At 37.5% G+C, this 7,177-nt stretch overlaps 1 protein-coding gene across 6 annotated transcripts in view; it reads left to right on the top strand.

Moving 5' to 3' along the window:
• The first annotated feature begins 621 nt into the window (after nucleotides 1–621).
• The window catches only part of PHF21A (PHD finger protein 21A), a 135,031-nt gene continuing 128,475 nt past the window's right edge, over nucleotides 622–7,177 (top strand). For all 6 annotated transcript variants that reach the window (XM_063438067.1, XM_063438069.1, XM_063438070.1 and 3 more), the window contains exon 1: nucleotides 622–861. The gene's annotated coding sequence lies outside the window, so the exon portion shown is untranslated. The remainder of the gene's footprint in view (nucleotides 862–7,177) is intronic.

Here is a 7,177-nt window from a genome sequence, read left to right as displayed (position 1 = left end):
CCGCATCACACCCCGTTCCTTAGGCAAAGTGAAATAAATTCGCCGCACCGACACGTCAAATAGTCCCTTCTTTCCTTGGCTCTTTTCGGGGTCCCCCCGTCCCCCAACACCCCTCTTCTCCTCACAACTCGGGGGTTATCGACCCCGCTGGTTAACCCAGGACCCCTTTCGCCCGGTTTTACCGCCTCCTGGCACGTGTTACCATCACAGCACCCCCCACACATCTCCTCACTCCCTCCTCCCTCTCCCTCCGCTCGCCGGCCGCTCGGGCCCTTTTTCCTTTGCTACGTCACAGGGGCCTGTGTGTGTGTGTGTGCGCGCGCTCCCCGCCACCCCTCCCTGCTTAGCGGATAGGACGCCGCGGGCACGCGCCTGCCGGAGAGCGAGGGAAGGCGGGAGGGAGGGGGGAGAATGAGTGAGTGAGAGAGTGAGTGCGGCGGAGGGATCCAGCTGTAGGTGCACTGCGGCTCGGGGAGGGAGAGAGTTCTTCTTCTTTTGCCATCACTTTCTCTTTATTTATTTATTTGCCCCCCTTTGCCCTGGCGGGGGTAGTTTGTCGCTGCCGTCGCTCTCCCCCCGGTTCTTTGCCCCCGCGCTCCCCCGCACCCCGTTTTTGCCCCCCGGTGTAGCCCCCCCGTTTCCGTGGCCGGGGAGAGGGTCTCGGAGTGCAGGGGGGGTGCTCCCCCATGTTTTCTACCCCCGGCCGGTGGGGGCAGGGGGGGCCTGGAGCAAGATGTGGCGGTGACAGCCTCTCCCCCTCCCATGAGTGAAGAGGAGGAAGAAAGAAAGAAGAAGAAGAAGGAGAGAAGTGGGGAACCCCCTCCCCGTGTCCTCCTCACCGGCGGGGACCCTCTGCAGCAGGTGTGGGGGGGCTGGGGGGGACTGGGGCCCTGGGGGGGAGGAGGGGGGGATGGACTGCAACTTGGGAGAGAAGTGAGGCTGAGCTGGGCCTCCTCCACCTCCTCCTACTGCTGGACCCACACTCATATTTACTAACATCACCATAATAATAAGCTATAATCTGTTATAATAATATCACTTTATTAATAGTCTATATAGTACTCATATTTACTAACATCACCATAATAATCTGTTATAATAATATCACTTTATTAATAGTCTATATAGTACTCATATTTACTAACATCACCATCACAATAATAATAATCTGTTATAATATCACTTTATTAATAGTCTACATAGTACTGATATTCACCATCATCACAATGTACCATATTACTGATAGTACCGCTAATATTACTTTTATTAATAGTCTACATAGTACTGATATTCACCATCATCACAATGTACCATATTACTGATAGTACCGCTAATATTACTTTTATTAATGGTCTACATAGTACTGATATTCACCATCATCACAATGTACCATATTACTGATAGTACCGCTAATATTACTTTTATTAATAGTCTACATAGTACTGATATTCACCATCATCACAATGTACCATATTACTGATAGTACCGCTAATATTACTTTTATTAATAGTCTACGTAGTACTGATATTCACCATCATCACAATGTACCATATTACTGATAGTACCGCTAATATTACTTTTATTAATAGTCTACGTAGTACTGATATTCACCATCATCACAATGTACCATATTACTGATAGTACCGCTAATATTACTTTTATTAATGGTCTACATAGTACTGATATTCACCATCATCACAATGTACCATATTATTGATAGTACCGCTAATATATCTTTTATTAATGGTCTACATAGTACTGATATTCAACATCATCACAATGTACCATATTACTGATAGTACCGCTAATATTACTTTTATTAATAGTCTACATAGTACTGATATTCACCATCATCACAATGTACCATATTACTGATAGTACCGCTAATATTACTTTTATTAATAGTCTACATAGTACTGATATTCACCATCATCACAATGTACCATATTACTGATAGTACCGCTAATATTACTTTTATTAATAGTCTACATAGTACTGATATTCACCATCATCACAATGTACCATATTACTGATAGTACCGCTAATATTACTTTTATTAATAGTCTACATAGTACTGATATTCACCATCATCACAATGTACCATATTACTGATAGTACCGCTAATATTACTTTTATTAATAGTCTACGTAGTACTGATATTCACCATCATCACAATGTACCATATTACTGATAGTACCGCTAATATTACTTTTATTAATAGTCTACGTAGTACTGATATTCACCATCATCACAATGTACCATATTACTGATAGTACCGCTAATATTACTTTTATTAATGGTCTACATAGTACTGATATTCACCATCATCACAATGTACCATATTATTGATAGTACCGCTAATATATCTTTTATTAATGGTCTACATAGTACTGATATTCAACATCATCACAATGTACCATATTACTGATAGTACCGCTAATATTACTTTTATTAATAGTCTACATAGTACTGATATTCACCATCATCACAATGTACCATATTACTGATAGTACCGCTAATATTACTTTTATTAATAGTCTACATAGTACTGATATTCACCATCATCACAATGTACCATATTACTGATAGTACCGCTAATATTACTTTTATTAATAGTCTACATAGTACTGATATTCACCATCATCACAATGTACCATATTACTGATAGTACCGCTAATATTACTTTTATTAATAGTCTACATAGTACTGATATTCACCATCATCACAATGTACCATATTACTGATAGTACCGCTAATATTACTTTTATTAATAGTCTACATAGTACTGATATTCACCATCATCACAATGTACCATATTACTGATAGTACCGCTAATATTACTTTTATTAATAGTCTACATAGTACTGATATTCACCATCATCACAATGTACCATATTACTGATAGTACCGCTAATATTACTTTTATTAATAGTCTACATAGTACTGATATTCACCATCATCACAATGTACCATATTACTGATAGTACCGCTAATATTACTTTTATTAATAGTCTACATAGTACTGATATTCACCATCATCACAATGTACCATATTACTGATAGTACCGCTAATATTACTTTTATTAATAGTCTACATAGTACTGATATTCACCATCATCACAATGTACCATATTACTGATAGTACCGCTAATATTACTTTTATTAATAGTCTACATAGTACTGATATTCACCATCATCACAATGTACCATATTACTGATAGTACCGCTAATATTACTTTTATTAATAGTCTACATAGTACTGATATTCACCATCATCACAATGTACCATATTACTGATAGTACCGCTAATATTACTTTTATTAATAGTCTACGTAGTACTGATATTCACCATCATCACAATGTACCATATTACGGATAGTACCGCTAATATTACTTTTATTAATGGTCTACGTAGTACTGATATTCACCATCATCACAATGTACCATATTACTGATAGTACCGCTAATATTACTTTTATTAATGGTCTACATAGTACTGATATTCACCATCATCACAATGTACCATATTACGGATAGTACCGCTAATATTACTTTTATTAATGGTCTACGTAGTACGGATATTCACCATCATCACAATGTACCATATTACTGATAGTACCGCTAATATTACTTTTATTAATAGTCTACATAGTACTGATATTCACCATCATCACAATGTACCATATTACTGATAGTACCGCTAATATTACTTTTATTAATGGTCTACGTAGTACTGATATTCACCATAATCACAATGTACCATATCACTGATTTTACAACTTTTATTAATAGTCTACTTATTACAAAAACTGTACTATTACTGCTATTAATCCCATTCATATCTACCCATACTATAAATACTAATATTATATGAATATACTACTTTTGTTGATCATCTACGTAATAACTACTATTACTGCTACTAATTACATTAAAAAAATTAAATATATACACACACTGTAACTACTAATATTAGTATTGCTGCATGTGTGTGTGTATATATATATATATATATATATATATATATATATATATATATATATATATAATCTATATCTCTATATCTGTCCATAATGTGAGCGCTGTAGTAACATATTACTACCCATGCTGTTAGAATCAATAATAATAGTATACATATAACTCTCCTTACTACTAATCCTGTAGTGCAGATTTCTGCCCATACTATTAACTGTCCATGCGTTAGAATAATAATGTATTTCTGCTATTCATAGTAATACAGTACCATACTACTACTAATAGAATTCTATAGGTTAGCACCCATACTACCAACATACATAAAACGGCTCATACCTCTGCTAATAATGTGAAGTAAATTATTTGGCTGTATAGCACCAATGTATTCTGCAGCACTTTACAATTTTGAAGTGGGGTTATAACTGTAAATAAGAAAACTTATTACAAATGTTAACAGGAAACTAGAAGTTACTTTACAGCCTACACTGTTACTACTGTTAATATGTGTGTGACTGACAAACTGGAAACGAGACAATGTGACACAGTGTGTGTGAGAGTGACAATTACAGTGTGACAGACTGGTTTGGATGAATCACACTTTGTTTACACTCAGATTGTGTTTGTACACTGCAATGAACTGTGGTATTGTGTCACAGAGAGGTATTAGACACAGCCAAATTGTGACTTTGAGACAAACTTTGGCAAAAAGATGTGTGTAGCACTGTGTTAAAATGTGTGGGTTTAAGACCGAGAGTCACGCTAACAATAATCATTGTCACACAGATACATAGAGTGTGTGTGACAATATGAGGACCAAAGTTTTTGTGACAAGCAATTTTATATATAAAGTATGTGTGAAGCTCGCAGACAAACTGAGTGGGTGTTACTGAGATAAAGTGGCCATTTCTAAAGAGCATTTGTGGGGCAGAGTTCTAAAAATGGAGCAATCACCATGGAAACCAATGAGCTGTTCTTGTTGATTGGCCCACATTTAGAATTGTTCTGTATAGACACAACTCTGGGTAAAGGCTTCTGCTTTCAATGTGATTAAGTGTGTTGTAACAGTGTGTCACACTTATAAAGTATGTGTGTCACCCAGAGAGGTGAAGAGTGTGTTGGTGATCGAGACAAAACTTGATCTGTGATAATGAATTACAACAGTATCTCTCAGAGAGGACCGTGTGTGTGACACCAACCAACATTATGTGCCTGACATTGAGAGAACCAGTGTGACTTTTTATGGACAATGTTATGTGTGTATTGAATATAAAGCTGTTACATGGTGGTGAATTGTTACATTCTGGTTAACACAGCCATGCTCTGAACTCCAAAGGAGTTGGCCTATTTTCTCTATTAGGTGATTATGGATTAACTTTTGTAATTCATATTTAATACAATTCTGTGTTCAGTAAATACAATTTTAAAAATGATTTGCGTGCAATTTTGAAGCTAATATTGGTAAATCTCTTGCTGGACAGTTTAAAGTAAAACAGATGTTATTTTAAGGATAAAGCTATGTAACCTGACAAAGAAAAATGCTGGTGTTAAAACTTTGTGGGAGATGTAAATGACTGTGCTATTTTTAAACTTAACCCCTTAAGGACACAACTTCTGGAATAAAAGGGAATTAAGTTCGGAATATTTCCGTCATGTGTCCTTAAGGGGGATGTATTCGCTGCACAGTTGAATGTTGATGTTTGAGAATCAAATTTGCTAAACATTATTTACTCCATCAAAGTTTGGAGAGAAAAAAAAAACCTTATCTGTGATGTAGTTCTAACTTGCCTATTAACGTTCTGCAAAGCTTTTTACGTTTGCAATCTTATATTTATTTTGTAAACCCCAATTTTTTTTTTTTTTTATGAATATGTGCCTGTATGGTTTGCATTCAAATGTCTGGAAAAGCTTTGTTACATGTTAACAAATGGCGACAGATAATTCTGTGTGTTCTTATAGTCTCACTAGTGACTTATGTATAGTTTAGATAATGCTATATGTTTGGATGACCGAGGATCACGGTGTATCTGCAGCACAAGTGGCCAAAGGATAGATCTCCCATTTTGATTTGTCAGCCATCCTATAAAAGTGATGCAAACTGGAAACTTTGTATTGTTACATCATGTATAATTATTTTTTTTCTGGTGCAGCTTTTTCACGATTGCTATTTTCCCCATGGTTCAATTATGATTTCATGTGTTTTTACAGACCCTGACTGTGTCATAATTGTACTTTTCCCCTCTCCCCCCCATGTAAACTTTCTTTTTTTTTTTTTTTTTTTTTTTTTTTTTTAAACCCAACTCTCCTTAGTCTGTTTAATCATATGTGGAACTGTGAGTCAGATACCTAGCATGGTTTTTCAACTTTTTTTAATTTTTTTTTTATTTGTATTTTATTGGATTTTTTATACTCAAAATACAACATTGTTCTAGCATGAGAAAATAATAAAACATCTTTTCTGTAAGATCACTTACTAAACGTCTAGTACGAGTTACTGTAGGGGCTCTTCCCTGGAGATGTGCTATTGCTAGGGGTTATCATGGACCTGCAGTGATGTAGACAATCCGTACTATTGGGATTCCTACAGGATCCTTTAAGCTGCGCCCACTTTAAAATATAATGAAAGAAAATAAGTCACTAAGTCAAAGTAAAATGATATAACATCCAGGCTTTCTGAGGCTGCTAACTTGGTTGGTGAGCATTCTCAGTCAGTTTATTGCTTCGCGTTTACTCGCGGTCACCGGAGGCTGTGGTAGTTCCTCAGGATGGGTGCTGCAGTAATCTGCTTAAGTGTGGGGTTGTCTCTTCTGCATAGCCGGCAAGTGATAGCTCTTTGTTGGCCCTTGATTGCTCTGTGGGTGTCTTTGCTTCTGGTTGCTGTCTCCTCTGGGTTCTCCTTTTTCCGCCTCGTGCAGTCTTAGCCGTCGGAGGAATTGCTCCTGGTCGTCTGTGGAGGTAAGGGTGTATGCCCGGTCTCCCCTCGGTACTGTTAGGGATCCGTCTGCCCCCACAGGTATTTAATTGCAGTTTCTCTGAGCTTTTTGGCCACTGGTGCGAGTTGTCTCCGCTCTATCAGGGCTGCGAACGGGAGGTCCCCATAAAAGGTAACTGTGTTACCCTCTAGCTGCACGCTTCCTATTTCCCGGGAGCGGGACATGATCGTGGAGCGGGTTGGCATGTCTTTCGTGACCGCTATGACGTCTCT

This window comes from Pelobates fuscus, chromosome 12 (assembly GCF_036172605.1).
Source record: "Pelobates fuscus isolate aPelFus1 chromosome 12, aPelFus1.pri, whole genome shotgun sequence".
NCBI classification, from domain to species: Eukaryota; Metazoa; Chordata; class Amphibia; order Anura; family Pelobatidae; genus Pelobates; species Pelobates fuscus.
Note: the sequence above shows the minus strand (reverse complement) of the source record. Positions and strands in the feature narration are given on the sequence as shown.